Raw genomic sequence first — 16,180 nt, 5'->3', positions numbered from 1 at the left:
GGGTTGAAATGAAGGAGAAAATACTAAGGGCAGCCAGAAAGAAAGGTCAGGTTACCCACAAAGGGAAACCTATCAGACTTACAGCAGATCTCTCAGCAGAAACCCTACAAGCCAGAAAAGATTGGGGACCAATATTTAACATCCTTACAGAAAAGAACTTTCAACCCAGAATTTCATATCCAGCCAAACTAAGCTTTATAAGCAAAGGAAAAATCAAATCTTTTGCGAACAAACAAGTACTTAGAGACTTCACCACCACCAGGCCTGCTTTACAAGAGCTTCTGAAAGAAGCACTATACATATAAAGGAACAACCAATATCAGCCTTTCCAAAAATATATCAAAAAGCAAAGAGCATCAACACAATGAAAAATTTACACTAACTAATGGGCAAAACAGCCAGCTAGCATCAAATGCCAGTATTAAACTTATATATATTCTAATTGGATAAAAAGCCAAAACCAATCGGTATGCTGCATCCAGACCCATCTCACATGCAAGGATACACAAAGACTCAAAACAAAGAGAAGGAGGAAGATTTACCAACCAAACAGAGAGTAAAAATAAACAAATAAACAAAAAGCAGGAGATGCAATTCTCGCCTCTGATAAAGTAGACTTTAAAGCAACAAAGATCAAAAGAGACAAAGAAGGACATTACATAATGGCAAAAGGATCAATGTAACAAGAAGAGCTAACAATTCTATAGATCAATGAGACAGATAATTAACAAGGACATCCAGGACTTGAACTCAAACCCGGAACAAGTAAACTTAATAAACATTTATAGAACTCTTCACTTCAAATACACAAAACATACATTACCACCTCACACCTATTCCAAAAGTGACTACATAATTGGAAGTAAATCACTCCTCAGTAATCGCATAGCATTTCATAGGTTTAAATGAAATATTGGTTGGCTGCTTGTTTGTTATTTTCTTTCCTTATTCCTTCCTGTCTACATCATTAAGTATAATTATTGGTATAAAGGAGGTTTTCAATACCCATTACTAAACTGCATTCTAGCCTGGGCAAGAAAGCAATACTCCCATTCTCTCTCTTTCTCTTCCTTTTTCTTCCTCTTCTTCATTCTTTTTTTTCTTTCTTTCTTTAAAAAAAAAAATAGAAATAAACAGAAAAGGACGGAGCCTAGCCTACAACAAGGAGGGAGAATCAGGTGTCTATATTTTTCACGAAGCCATAAGCAGACGGCAGAAACTAATTAATTTCTATGTGTCCCACACCCAGCACAGTATCTGGTATGTAGTGGTAGGTACCCATCAATATTTGTTTAAAAAAAAAAAAAATCTGCATATAAAATAGAATTTATTTCAAAAACTGTATTAGTTTATCATATATAATTGAAGGTCTTGTACCTTCATTGCTGAAACTTCATGGACTGGCTAGAGAAAACAAAGTTCTGACTAATTATTAATCAATGACATAATCAGATTCATTGTTTAAATTTTCTTTTCTTTTGATCAAACTGACAAAAAAATGGTTTTTATTATTAATATTCAACTTTAATGAGGATACAGTTGACATTGTTAAAAACTACTGAAAAGAATGTAAATTTACACCTATCTGGAAAACTTCTCTGCACTAAACACCAAGAGCATTAATTCTTTAATCTTAAGTGTTAGAAATACTATATTCCGTGCACTTTTCTGATTTTTTCAACAGAAAACACAGGTAACACTTTAAACAAGGAAGGGGGAAAACTTTTACATTATAAGAGCCATACAAATATAAATAAAAGTGCTAGGAGTATTAAAGCTAATAGGAAAAGCTTCAAAGAAGATGAAGAATTAGAGGTAAATCTTGGAAAAACAGATATTATTCAGAGTAGTAACTACCATTAACTCAGAAAGGGACATGCAAGGATTCCAATCAGTTTCCTAAGAAACATGTCTTAAAAAAAAAAAAAAGGAAGAAAGAAAAAAAGAACAGTATGGGGAAAACTGCTCCCATGATTCAATTATCTCCCACCAGCCCCTCCCACAACATGTGGGAATTAGAGGAATACAATTCAAGATGAGATATGGGTGGGGACACAGCCAAACCATATCATACACTTTGCTGTTCTTGGGAGGGGGTGGTGTCCTATAAATGTCTGTTAGATCTAGTTGGTTTATGTGTTGCTCAAGTCTTCAACTTTTTTGTTGATCTTCTATTTGGGCCTTTATAGAAAGCAAGGTGTTGAATTCTCCAACCATTAGAGTAGCAATGTCTAAAAGTACATCTTTATACATTGTGTGCTCATTAACATAGATTTATAATTATTCTTTTATGCATTTATTTTTTAATCCTTTTTCTTTAAAAAAGAGGTGTTACAAACCCAAAAATAGAAAATGACTCACTTTTAATTTCATCTGTGTAGTTACCTTTATTGATGTTCTTTATCTCTTCATATGGCTTTGAGTTACTGTCTCTTAGCTTCTTTTCAGGCTGAAGGACTTCCTTTAGTATTCCTCATAGTTATGAACTCCCTCCATTTTTTTTGTTCTAGGAACATATTTATTTCTCCTTCATTTTTTAAGGATATTTTTGCCAGATTCAGTATTCTTTTTTGGCTTTTGTTTCACAGCACTTACATCATTCTACTGCTGTCTGAGCTCCATGGCTTCTGATAAGTCTCCTGTTATTCTTACTGAAGATTCTTTATACACGACCAGTCATTTCTCTCTTGCTGTTGTCAGAATTCTCTCTGTTTTTGTCTTTTAACAATTTAATTACAATTTGCCTTGGTGTAGATCCCTTTCAGTTAATACTTCATGAAGTTAATTGAACTTCTTAGATGTGTAGATTCCTGTCTTTCACTAAATTTGTAAACTTTTCAGCTAATATTTCTTCTAATATTCTTTACACTCCTTTCTCTTTTCCTCTCCTTTTGGAATTCCCACTATGCACATACTTGCTTGATGATGTTCCACAATCCTTACAGGTCTTGTTCATTTTTCCTCATTATTTTTTCTTTCTGTTCCTCAAACTGTGTACTTTTAATTGATATATCTTTAAATTCCCCAGTCTTTCTACTGCCTGCTCAAATCTGCTATTGAACCCCTCCAGTGAACATTATATTTCGATTATTGTGCTTTTCAACTCCAGCAACTGTATTGATTGCTTTTTATAATTTCTACGCTTTAATAATATCCTCTATTTACTGAACAATTCAACTTTCCTGGTTTCCTTCAGTTATTATCTATTATTTTCTTTGCTCTTTGAGCATATAAAAGACAATTGACAATGTCTGGTCTTCCCAAAGGAATGTTCTTTAAATTTTTTTTCCTTGTAAATAAACCATACTGTCTTGTTTCTTTGCATGCCTCATAATTTTTGCTGTTGAAAACTGGACATTTTGTATATAATATGGTAATTCTGGGTATCTGCTTCTCCCACTCCCCACCAGAGTTTGTTGTTGTTGTTGATTTCTTTTATTAAATGTCTGGAACCAACCAATAAAAAGATGAAAGGCCAAAATTCGAGAAAACACTCCCAGTCTTTGCCAATTAGCTATGTGTTGTGGCACCCCTTCAATGCTTAACTAGGTAGTTTACAACGCCACCTTAGCCTTCACTTTCTGCTTGCATGGAGCCTGAAGGTCAGTCAGAGGTTAGCATTTAGGGTACTCTTAGGTCTTTTCTGAGTATACATCCAGACCAGGGCATGCCCATGGCCTTCTAGATTCCTCAGAATAAAATGAAGCTTTCCAAAGTCCTTATTCCTCCACTTATCTCTTTCTTCAGCCTCTTCCTTCCCAGGAGTTTGGGTCTGTTTATTGCTTTTCCTGGCTTTCATACCTTGCTATCTATGGAAGTGGCTGTTTGCCTTTAATACTTTTGACAAACACTGCCTGGAAAGCTTCCTGAGCCCTAAGGAAGCTCTGAGTCAGGTGAAACAAAGGCAAGCCCTTGAGTTGAACCTTTGGGAAACCATCAGAGAGGTCAAAACACACGTATAATTCCTTTAGAATAAGGTCTGTAGTGCTCCCTCTGGTGCCAGCAACCCACACCAGGAATGTGGCTGCCATCTTCAAGGCCGCTGCCAACTTGGAGATTAGAAAATGACCACAGAACTCTCTTACCAAAATTCAGCAGCTTTTTCTTCATTACATGTTCCCCTGGCTTTTGTTTTTTTCTAATTAGTTTCAGAGTTTCCAAAAAAGGTGCTCCTGACAGTTTTGCCAGCTTATTCATTGCTTTTGTGAAGGAATGGTTTTTGAGTTCCCTACTTTGACATGTTTGGGTTACAACATTTCATACTATTTACTTTTGTGTTTCCCAGCCTTGCTTGAAATTTTCTCAGTCTGGAATGCAGAGAAAAAAGAAAGGTTGCTATCACTGAAGCTATCAAAAGAATGTATTACTGACTTGTGTCACTTGACTGGCCCTGACTTGACGGCAGGGCCAATGAGCAGTTCCAAAAGTTTTTGAAGAAGGATACCATCAGCAAAATAACTTTCATCTCCCTTAAATACAACATTCATTAAATTGTTTGCCTTGCATTTGTCAAGTCCTCCATAATAGATGCAGTGTTTGAGAGCACTCAGGCTTTGGGGTAAGATCTTAGTTTGAATTCCAGATCTTCTGCCACTTCGTAGTTTTTTGGCCTTGTACAAGTTCTCTGGGACTATTTCCTTATCTGTAAGACAGGAAAAATACACATTTCTAGAGCTGTGATAAAGATTTAAAGAGATATTATCATTTCCAGAACTGTGATAAAGATTTAAAAAGATATACATGTAAAATTCTTGGCATTCAATGTTAGCTATTTGTTAAATGTAAATTTTATTTTATTTTATTTTATTTGAGACTAAGTCTTGCTCTGTCGCCCAGGCTGGAATGCAGTGGCACAATCTCGGCTCACTGCAACCTCCACCTCCCGGGTTGAACCGATTCTCCTGCCTCAGCCTCCTGAGTAGCTGGGATTACAGGCCTGTGCCACCACGCCCAGCTAATTTTTGTATTTTTAGTAGAGACAGGGTTTCACCATATTGGTCAGGCTGGTCTCAAACTCCTGACCTTGTGATCCACCCACCTCAGCCTCCCAAAGTGTTGTGATTACAGGCATGAGCCACTGCGCCTGTCCTAAATTTGAATTTTTCAATTTAGGTTTTTTGTTTTGTTTCATTTGTTTTTGAGGCAGGGTCTTGCTCTGTCACCCAGGCTGCAGTGCAGTGGCACCATCATAGCTCACTTGGCTCAAATGATCCTCCTGCCTCCGCCTCGCAAGTAAGCTTGACTACAGGCAGGTGCCAACCTGCCCAACTAATTTTTTAAATTCTTTTGTAGAAATGGGGTCTCCCTATGTTGCCCAGGTTGGTCTCCAACTCCTGGCCTCAAGCGATTCTCCCACCTCAGCCTCCCAAAATGCTGAGATTACAGACATAAGCCACGGAGTCGGCCTAAATTTGAGTTTTTTTGTGGCATTACAGACACAGTTTTTTCTGGTTTAATTAAAAAGAAAAAATAAAAGGAAACAAAAAGAGACACTGACTTCCTTAGTAAAAAGAGCTTAAGGTTGCCATATGGTTTTCAGGAACTGACCTTGAACTGATAACAAACACATTAATTTTACTTAGATTGTATGTTTACTTAGGGAGGCTTTGGGGAAAATTGCTGAGTGTGGGCGGTGGGCCTCTAAAATCCTTCTAAAGCCCCTCTTTAGCCTAGAAATTAATTTGCAAACACATTTTTTAAAAACACACCGAAATATCTAGACGACGGAGGAAGCATGCCAACTCAACAATTTTTTCAAACCAGCTTCCCTTGGTAAGGGTCCAAGCACGTAACCAGATCATAGAACACCCGCCAGGAAAGCCCAAAAAAGGGGTAATCCCTTGATGGAGGTGCCGCATCAGCATTTTCTCACGTGGCCTCCGGGGCTCTAAGAATCAATGCAAGAGATCGCATTCCTTCTAATATTCCTCAAGGCCTCCAGGGGGACAAGGGACTGGAGCAAACCCCAGGCTGCAGTTCCGACTACACTTGCCCACCTGGGCGCGCCGGCTGCCCCACCTCCTGAAGCCTTGGGGCTGGGCCCTGCGGTGATGGGCGTGCTGGCCGTCGCAGAGCCCTCTGGGAGTTGTAGTCTGCGGCGCCGAAAGGTTTGACAGCGACCGCCAGCTTGGCGCTCTCAGAAACTCCAACCCCCGCCGGTCCCCGCGGCCCAGGCCGTTGCCGCTTCCTGTTTGGACTGGGAAACCCGCGGTCGCAAATTGCGAGGATTTGGGAAGGGAGTCCGCGTCTTCTCGTCTAGTTCTCCGAGATTGAAAGCTCGGCCTGCTCAGGTAGATCACGCTCCCAGGTCTTGTAAACTCACCCCTCGGGGAGGTGGTAAGGTATCCAAGGGAAGGCTGCTGGAAGGGTTGAGCTTGCGGCGAAGCTGGTTGTCACCTGCGATAGTTCTTCAGTACAGCGCGTCGGAACCGTAGTTTCTTGTAGTGATCGGGGAGGCCAAAGCCGGGAGCTGGGGAGGCTGCTTCGGGGGGACGGCGCGCGCTCCTCAGGGGCTCTGTGCGAAGAAGTCAAGAGTCCCTCGAGATCTGAGGAAATCCGAGTGTCTATGGGAGTCGGTGTCAGCTAGAGCCTTAGGGAAAAGGTAAGGTTAGGGTAGATGAACACCCTGACCCTCGGGTGAGAGAAAGGAGGGAGCAGGAGAACTGGGGGACTTGCAGGAATGGGAGCACCCTTATGTCTCTCTCTTGTTCGAGACAGGGTCTCACTCCATCGCTTGGGCTGGAGTGAGGTGGCGCGATCGCGGCTGGGCAACCTTCTCCATCCCGAGTTGGGGAGATCTAAAGGGGGAACATAAGGGAGGAACCCCCTTTGGGCCTTGAGCTAGGACCACAGATGGGGTGAGGGCCATGACTGGTAAGCCCTCGCCACGCTTTTTACATGACTCAGTTGTGAGAGTGAGTGTGTTGATAGTGGGTAGCTTGACGTCTTTTCCCCTTAGAATAGTAGATCTGGAAGAGGGGTTTGAGAGCAGCTAGTCAAGCGCATTCTCCTCATTTTTCAGAGAAGGAAACAGGTCCATCGAGTTGGAGAAACCCTGCTCAACACCAGGTAACCATTTAATGGCAAAACCTGATTGACTAAAACCTGACTGTCATGATTCCCAGGCAGTGTCTTATCCGTTGCCTAGCTCTGTAGATCAGCACACTGTACGTTGTACCTCCACCTGATTTTCTTTTCTTTTCTTTTCTTTCTTTTCTTCGGAGTCTCGCTCTATCGCCCAGGCTGGAGTGCAGTGGCGCGATCTTGGCTCACTGCAACCTCCGCCTCCCGGGTTCAAGCGATTCTCGTGCCTCAGCCTCCAAAGTAGCTGGGATTACAGGTGCCTGCCACCACGCCCTGCTAATTTTTGCATTTTTAGGAGAGATGGGGTTTCACTGTGTTGGCCAGGCTGGTCTTGAATTCCTGACCTCAAGTAATCCGCTAGCTTTGGCCTCCTAAAGTGCTGGAATTACAGGCGTGAGCCACAGCGCCCAGCTCCTTGTTTGCTTTTTAATACCTTAACACATGACAAAGATCGGACATACGTAGAATAGCATGCAGCTGCTGAGGAGAAAGACGTTTTAGAAACGTTTCAATAGATCAAAATAACCCATGTCCTAACTTAAAAATCTCTCTGCCTCATAAACAACTACAAACTCTGTGTTAAGATAGAAGGTTGGCCGGTTGCGGTGGCTAACGCCTGTAATCCCAACACTTCGGGAAGCTGAAGTGGGTGGGTCATTTGAGGTCAGGAGTTCGCGACCAGCCTGGTGAACACAGTGAAACTCCGTCTCTACTAAAAATACAAAAATCAGCCGGGCGTGGTAGCTGCTTCTCGTCTGTAATCCCAGCTACTTGGGAGGCTGAAGCAGGAGAATCGCTTGAGCCCGGGAGGCGGAGATTGCAGTGAGCCGAGATCGCACCACTCACTGCACTCCAGCCTGAGCCACAGAGCCAGACGCTTTCTCAAAAAAAAAAAAAAAAGAAGTTGTCACCTATAGGTTTTTTGTCTTTAAGAAAATAAAATTTGCCTTTCTTTCCCTAACTTAGCCCTCTAGACCTCTGAGAACAGTTAGCCTTAGCTTTTTAATTACAATCTTAAATACTATGTATTTCAGTTACATACATAAAATAATATGCTTTTAATTGTGATTTTATAATACCCTAAATATTTATAATAAAGGGTAAACTCAGCATAGGAGGATGAAATACCAACCTTAACTACAAATTAAAATAGTACTGTTTAGTATTGTTTTTTCTTTTTGGGGTTGGAGCAGAGTTTTGCTCTGACACTCAGGCTGGAGTGCAGTGATACTATGATAGCTCACTGTAACCTTGAACTCCTGGGTTCAAGCAGTCCTCTTGCTTCAGCCTCCCAAAGCATTGGGATTACAGGCATGAGCCACCACACTGGGCCTGTATGGTGTTTTTTTAAAAGTATATATGATCATAAGAGCAAAACACCAAAAAAAAAAAATCAATGAGAGGTTAAAAATGTCCACCAGGCCAGCATTTTATAACATAGTTAAATTTCTGTCCTTTGCTAGGATTCTTTCTTTCTTACTTAAATATAACTTGAGAGCATTTAGTGTTCCCAATATAGAAGGAGAGATTCTTTGGTACCATAGCATTGCTTTGACTGGTAATTTCTTTGTGAGACCACACTATCCTCCAGCACTGTCAAATTTAGCGCCATTTGAAGCATTTATTGATCAGATTGGAAGCACGTTCCAACTGTCACATCAAAATTGGAGCATTGTAGCTCCTATTGGCTAACCAGTAAATGATTCATCAGGAAGTGATTTAGATAAATGTGTTATTGGAGTTTATAGCTGCTACAGACTAATATAGAAGAAAACATATATACATAGCATAACTGCTTCCACCAGGGTGCCTTTTCTATGGTGTGGTTCCATTTGCTTTTATATTGGTATACTACAGAGGTGGGTAAACTACAACCAAATGTGGCCTGCTGACAGATTTTTTTTTCATAAACTTCTATTGGAACACAGCCATGCACACTCATTTATATGTTGCCTTTCATGCTAACAAGTAGAGTTGAGTAGCTGCAGAAACTATATGTCAATCCCTAGCCTAGTACACTGAGTATAAATGTAGTATCTGAAACTCTATAACATACACAGAAGTATTCAGTAATACTCATTTTTAGTCTCTGAGAGCATATATATGGTTCTATGTGGGTCCATAGGCACATTTATTTGGGTATACAAGCTAGTGTATTCTATTGCAGATTGATGCTAGCCTCTTGGCGTAGGTACTATAGATTTGCTTTTGCAAAGAATTGCGAAAAGAAGTTTCTAAGGCTAGTATAGAAAGGGCTGATATTCTTTGAGATACTCCAATAATCACAGTCAATACCTTTTTATAATAATGTCATACCAGTTTTCTTTGGTTGTTCTCTATGTCCTTTTTTATGGAGAGAAGTGCTTCAATACAGGCACTAACATTTTTTGTTCTTTTAGAGACAGAGTCTCACTCTGTCACCCGGGCTGGAATGCAGTAGTGCCATCGTAGCTTGCTGTCCTGGGCTTGTGCAGTTCTCTCACCTCAGCCTCTCGAGTAGCTGAGATTACAGGCACGAGCTACCATGCCTGGCTCAGTCATCAACATTTTAAATAAAAGTTGAAAGTACCAAGCAATCATCTAAGCTGTTGATTCCCTGTTGGGACCTATCTTAGTCTCTTGGTGCTGCTCTAATGAAATACTTGAGGCTAGGTAATTTATAAACAATATAAATTAATTTCTCACAGTTGTGGAGGCTGGGAAGTCCAAGATCAAGCCACTTGCAGATTTGATATTTGGTGAGGACCTGGCCTGTGCTTCCAAGATGGTGCCTTGTTGCTGTGTCCTCACATGGAGGAAGGGATGGAAAGACAAAAGGAGTCTAGCTAGTTCCCTTGAATATTTTCATAAGGTTACTAACTCCATTCATAAGGGTTTTGCCTTGATGACATAATTACCTCCAAAAGGGTCTACCTCTTAATACCATAACATTGGCAATCAAGTTTCAACATACGAATTTTGGAGGGGATACAAACATTCAAATTATAGCAGGACTCCATACTAAAACCAATCTTAAACAATTAGAGACTCATTTAATGACTTAGATTTGATTCAGTAGTCTTGCATCTGGGACTTTGTTTTAAAACTTAGAGATTGAGTGAGATGCTAAAAGTGAATATGCTTGGGTTTTTTGTTTTTGTTTTTTGGGTTTTTTGTTTTGTTTTGTTTTGTTTTGTTTTGAGACAGAGTCTTGCTCTGCAACCTCTGCTTCCTGGGTTCAAGCAATTCTCCTGCCTTAGCCTCCTGAGTAGCTGGGACTACAGGCACATGCTACGACGCCTGGCTAATTTTTGTATTTTTAGTAGAGACAGGGTTTCACCAATGTTGGCCAGGCTGGACTATGTCTGTTTATGTCATCTTGTATATTTAGCCCCTACCAAATTATGTCAATGTTATATCTGACAAATTAATGCTATAGGAGTATTTAGCATTTTAGTTAATCATTGATAAACTATTCTGCAATATCACCTATGTAACATTTGCTATGGAACTCTAATTCACCTCTCAACCTCATTCATCAAACTTTTATACTTCTACTTATCAAGACATTCAGAAAAGCTTTAAGGCTGGGCATGGTGGTCATGCCTATAATCCCAGCACTTGGGACTTTGGGAGGCTGAGGCAAGAAGATTACTTGGGGCCAGGCTGGGCAACACAGTGGCACACAGCTGGGGTCCCAGATACTTGGGAGACTGAGGTGGGAAGATAGCTTGAGCCTGTGGGGAGAAGGTTGCAGCAAGCCCAGATCGTACCACTGCACTCCAGCCTGGGTGACAGAGTGAGACCCTGTCTCAAAAAAAAAGAAAAAAGAAACAAAGCATATCTGTTATCACCTAAAATTCTCAGGAGCAACAAGTATAGTTGTTTCTGTTGTGACAAAACCTGTACCATATACAAAAAAAATTAAATATCGAAATAAAAAAATTCCATCCTGGCTCTGTGTGGGGGAAAAAGGTGGGCATTAAATTTCTGTTGAAAATTTGAGATCATGCTAATTGACTAATTGAGACAACTGCAAATTACCAATTTCCTTACAGTTCTTCTTATTTACTTGAATATTATAAATCTTTGACTGAAAGGCACCAGGGACTTTAAACTCCTCATTTATTATTTGTTATTTGATTTCATCAGTTTTCTGCTTATTTAGAATAAAATAGCTAATTTTACTATGCTATAGAACTTTGGATTTGTTCAGAACAAATACACATATGTGACTAAATTGGAAATTTTATTTTAATTCCTCACTGTCCCTCACATTTTTTCCCAACCTTGATTTCACTTTTTGTTCAGGTTCACTGAAATCCAAGGATCTTTCTAGATTTCTCCTCGCCCTGGTTTCTTCACTTTCTGTCTTTTTTTTTTTTTTAGACAGAGTCTTGCTCTGTTGCCCAGGCTAGAGTGCAGTGGTGCAATCTCAACTCACTGCAACCTCCGCCTCCTAGGTTCAAGTGATTCCCCTGCCTCAGCCTCCCCAGCAGCTGGGTGCATGCCACCATGCCCAGCTAATTTTGTATATTTTTAGTAGAGATGGGGTTTCACCATATTGGTCAGGCTGGTCTCAAACTCCTGACCTTGTGATCCAACCTCCTTGGCCTCCCAAAGTGCTGGAATTGCAGGTGTAAGCCACCATGCCCAGCCCAATTTCTTCACTTTCAATCTTTAAGTAAAGTATTAATTTCCAGAAAGTGAAAGGATCTTCTCTCTGTAAACTCACCCACATTCTCAGTTTAGTTTAGGAACCAATAATACAGAGTATATTGATTTACAAAGTAAATTCGAAAGTATAGTGATATATTTCTGCCATTGTTTAAGCAGATATGTTTTTGCTACTCTGACTTGACTACTGTCCTTTCCTTGTTTCACTGCCACTGGAAGGTTTGTTGCTGGCTAAGGAAATATTGAATCTTGAGACAAAAAAGTTTGCAACAAAAGAAATTTACCTAAACTAGCTTGCTTCAAGAAAAACAGATTCATGGTGTTTAATTTGTAATCTGGATACCCAGGCATGAAGTTTCACTCATTCTTGTCCGATAATGTTTTAAAGAGTTTAAGGCCATTTGCCATTACAGCTATTATTTTATATTTGCAAACCTAAACAAAGAAGACCTGTTTTTTAGATGCTTCTTTTGTCTTCCAGCCTAACTACTTCTTTAAGGCAGACATCAGAGTATATACTGAAATAGCATTTAGAATCAAAGTGTCCTGGTTTCAATCCCAAATGTAGCTTTATTAGCTTAGTGATTACTTCTCTGAGCTTCAATTTTTTCCTTCTTTCTTTCTTTCTTTCTCTTTCTTTCTTTTCTTTCTATCTTTCTCTCTCTTTTTTTTGTAATATGCAGGTAATACTCATTTCCCAAATTCTAACGATTAATTGGATTTAAACAATAACATGAAAAGCATTAGGCCAGTAGTAGGCATTCAATAAATAAATGTTAGCTCCATCTCCCACTATCTTCTATTAACTTGTCTTTTTGTCTTAATTTTCCTTCAAAAATGACACCTAGTTTTGTCCTTTAGATATCCTTTTTCTTTTCTTTTCTTTTTTAACATGGAGTCTCACTCTATCTCCTAGGCTGGAGTGCAGTGGCACCATCTTGGCTCACTGCACCCTCACCTCCCGGGTTCAAGCAATTCTCCTGCCTCAGACTCCCGAGTAGCTGGGACTACAGGCGTGCACCACTACACCCTGCTAATTTCTGTATTTTTAGTAGAGATGGAGTTTCATCATGTTGGCCAGGATGGTCTCGATCTCTTTACCTTGTGATCCGCCCACCTTGGCTTCTCAAAGTGTGGGATTACAGGCGTGGGCCACCGTGCCCAGTTAGATACCCTTTAGTGCTATTTTGTTTGTGGCAGTTCAATAATTCTATCATATGAAGGTCAACCTTTTTATTTTTCTTTTTTGAGATGGAGTCTTGCTCTGTTGCCTAGGCTGGAGTGCAGTAGCGAGATCTCGGCTCACTGCCACCTCCACCTCCCAGGTTCAAGCAATTCTCCTGCCTCAGCCTCCAGAATAGCTCAGACTACAGGCATGCACCACCCTGTCCGGCTAATTTTTGTATTTTTAGTAGAGATGGGATTTCACCATGTTTGCCAGGCTGGTCTTGAACTCCTGACCTCAGGTGATCTGCCCGCCTCGGCCTCACAAAGTGCTGGGATTACAGGTGTGAGCCACCATGCCCCGCTAACCTTTTCACTTTTCTTACCTCGCTGAGTTTGCTCACTTTATGCCAAAGGCATGTAGATACATCAGCTGATTTTATTTAGGCTGCTAAGTTAAGTCAATCCATATTCTTTCTTTTTCTTTAAAAGAATTGTTTCTTGTATGTCCTTCCAATAAATAATTTTTCTAGTTTTGAACAGCCAAATTCATAATAAAAGTGATAGCTATATTTATTGAATATTCACTGTGTGCCAGGTATATTATATGTATTATCTCATTTTAATCCAAAACCCTATAATACTAGTATTTTTATTATCACCAAAACCAGTGAATCTTAGAGAATTTAAGTAAGTTGCCCGAAGTTGCACGGTTAATAAATGGCAGAGCCAAGATTCACATCCAGGCAATCTTACATGTGAACTATCAACCACCACACACTACTCGATAGCACCAGAATAGCCCAAATCTCAAATTACCCAATGTGTATAATTCAAACAAAGTAATGCCTTGCAGTTCTTTCTGAAGGTGTTTTTATCAGCTGTCGGAGATTTAGGACTTATAAGATTCTGGCTACTTATCAATATTAAAATTTTTCTCTAGCATTTCTTAACAATTCTATAGATTGCTGTTCTTCTGTATAATATAAAAGTTTTATTAACTTTCATTAAGTTCAGAAATAGTAATAGCAAACTCTTATACAGAGTTTGGTAAGTGTTTGACATTGTTCTTTTGTACTTACTAATTTATAGGTTTTTAAAATTTTCATATGTTTTAGAGTTTCCTGAATAAGTTTTTCCCAAGTTCTGTGTTATTCTTTTTGATGAAAGGATACTGGCTTCCTTACAATCATCTTTTTAACTTCTAAAATATTTAATTTTTTAAATTGAGAAAATGCTTTAAACATCTATAAAGCTATAATACAATTCTAAATAGAACTTCTCTATAATATGTTTATTTATTTCCTTAAGCTTTTAATTCTTGTGCTACACCCAGTTTAATTTAAAATGTATTTTTTTGTTGGTATTATAGTATTTTATTTTTTGAGACAGGGTCTCATTCTTTTGCCCGGGTTGGAGTCCAGTGGTGTGATCATAGCTCACTGAGACCTCAAACCCTCTTGCTCCAACTGTCCTGCCACCTCAGCCTCCTGAGTAGCTGGGACTATAGGTGTGTACCACCATGCCTGGCTAATATATATATATATCTTTTGTAGAGACAGGGTCTTGCTATGTTGCCAAAGTTGGTCTTGACTCTGGATCTCCTGGCCTTAAAATATCCTCCTGCCTCAGCGCCTCCCAAAGTGCTGGGATTATAGGCATGCCAAGCCCATTTATATAAAATATTGTCATTTGTTACATTTGGGAAATCATCTTTTCAAGTTAATTAGTCAATTTGACAGTTTTAAACTAAGAAAATTTAACACATTCCGTCAATTCTAACTTCATTCTGTCTTAATTTCATCAATTAGGTTAATTTTGAAAAATTCTGCCTTTTAGTTTTGAAACTTAAGAACAAGTCAACTGAATTGTTAATCAGTTTTATTATGTAAAGGAAGGAAGTGAAAGAGTAGGCTTTTGTTTTTTGCTTCTCGGTTATTTTAATGAAATTAACAGTAATGAGTAACTTGATCTCAGTTGGTCCCATCTTGGAGTTTCATAATAATTATTGAATAATATACTTTATATTCAAGAACATTTTTATGCTATAGATTTTCAAATATAGTATGATACATTATAGGAATCTATGTCTCAAAGAGTCAGCGTATTTATTCTTTTTACCTTAAAAGAATAAATATTGCACTGATCTATTACTAAGCTAATTTGACAGCTAGATCTAGCAATTAGTGTAGATTTGAGCTAAAAGTGAAATGTTGAACTGAAAATTGGAATTGGTTATTAACATCCTACTATGTTTTATTAAATGATTTAGGACAAGTTACTTGACTTCTCTAGGCTTCATAAATGATTTTTTAAAAACTTTATTTGCAATATCACTGATTTGATAATAGAAACAAAAAACAAAATAAGAAAAAAAGTTAAAAAAAAACTTTATTGAGGGTAGGGATCATGACTTAAATTTTTTTTCTATGTTTTTCAATACCTTAGTATATTGCAGGGACTTGAGAACTTGTTGAATGAATATATTGTTCAGAGTTTTCCATAACTCAGTATTCTAGTTGTCACATCTTAAAATAGATCATCATTTTTACCATCATACTCTCTTCATAAGATATAGAAATGAAGCCCTTCTTGTTTGGAAATGGTGGGATTTTGGTTTTACTTTTTTTGAAAGTTATTGTTATAAGGTACTACTTTAATACTTTTCCTTAACTTTGTTTGTCTCTGGTAGGACTAAGTTAATGAGAGCTTTGACTTGCTTAAATGTTGGGCAGGAAAGCAGAAGAGAAGAGGGAAGTGGAAATGAAAGCAAAAGAGAAAAGAAAATGCACATATTTGGGAAATAGAACATGTTACCAACATCTGTATCACATAATCAGTGGCAGGTCGACATCATTTGCCTAGCTGTTCATTACTGAGGAATAATTTTTCACTTAAAGGAAAAACCTCAAGAGGCTGCCTATGTCACACAAAAAAACAGCAAGTATTTTCATTTGGTTTTTGATGGGGATGATAATACATTTGAACATTTATTTTCTTATTACAAAGTACTAAATGAAGTCAGACATTATGAGGTGGCTTATGCCTTTAATCCTAGTAACTGTGGGAGGCTGAGGCAGAAAGATTACTTGAGGTCAGGAGTTCAAGACCAGCCTGGGCAATATAGTGAAGCCCCTCTCTCTACCAAAAAAAAAAAAAGAAAAATTAGCCAGGCATGGTGGTGCATACCTGTAGTCCTAGCTACTTGGGAGGCTGAGGTAGGAGGATCACTGGAGCCCAAGAAGTTGGAGGCTGCGGTGAGTGAGCCATGATCATG

At 39.0% G+C, this 16,180-nt stretch overlaps 1 protein-coding gene across 3 annotated transcripts in view; it reads left to right on the top strand.

Annotated features, from left to right (window-relative positions):
- Window positions 1-6,171: 6,171 nt before the first annotated feature.
- The window catches only part of SLC38A9 (solute carrier family 38 member 9), an 80,578-nt gene continuing 70,569 nt past the window's right edge, over window positions 6,172-16,180 (top strand). Inside the window, exons 1-2 of one of the 3 annotated variants that reach the window (XR_010342588.1) lie at window positions 6,172-6,290; window positions 7,022-7,068. The gene's annotated coding sequence lies outside the window, so the exon portion shown is untranslated. The remainder of the gene's footprint in view (window positions 6,291-7,021; window positions 7,069-16,180) is intronic. The other 2 variants (XM_012457300.2, XM_012457301.2) reach the window with 2 other exon arrangements.

Source organism: Aotus nancymaae, unplaced genomic scaffold (genome assembly GCF_030222135.1).
Source record: "Aotus nancymaae isolate 86718 unplaced genomic scaffold, 86718_ANA_hifiasm-v0.15.2.pri h1tg000014l, whole genome shotgun sequence".
Classification (NCBI taxonomy): Eukaryota; Metazoa; Chordata; class Mammalia; order Primates; family Aotidae; genus Aotus; species Aotus nancymaae.
The sequence above is the reverse complement of the archived record's forward strand: the minus strand, read 5'-3'. Positions and strand labels throughout refer to the sequence as shown.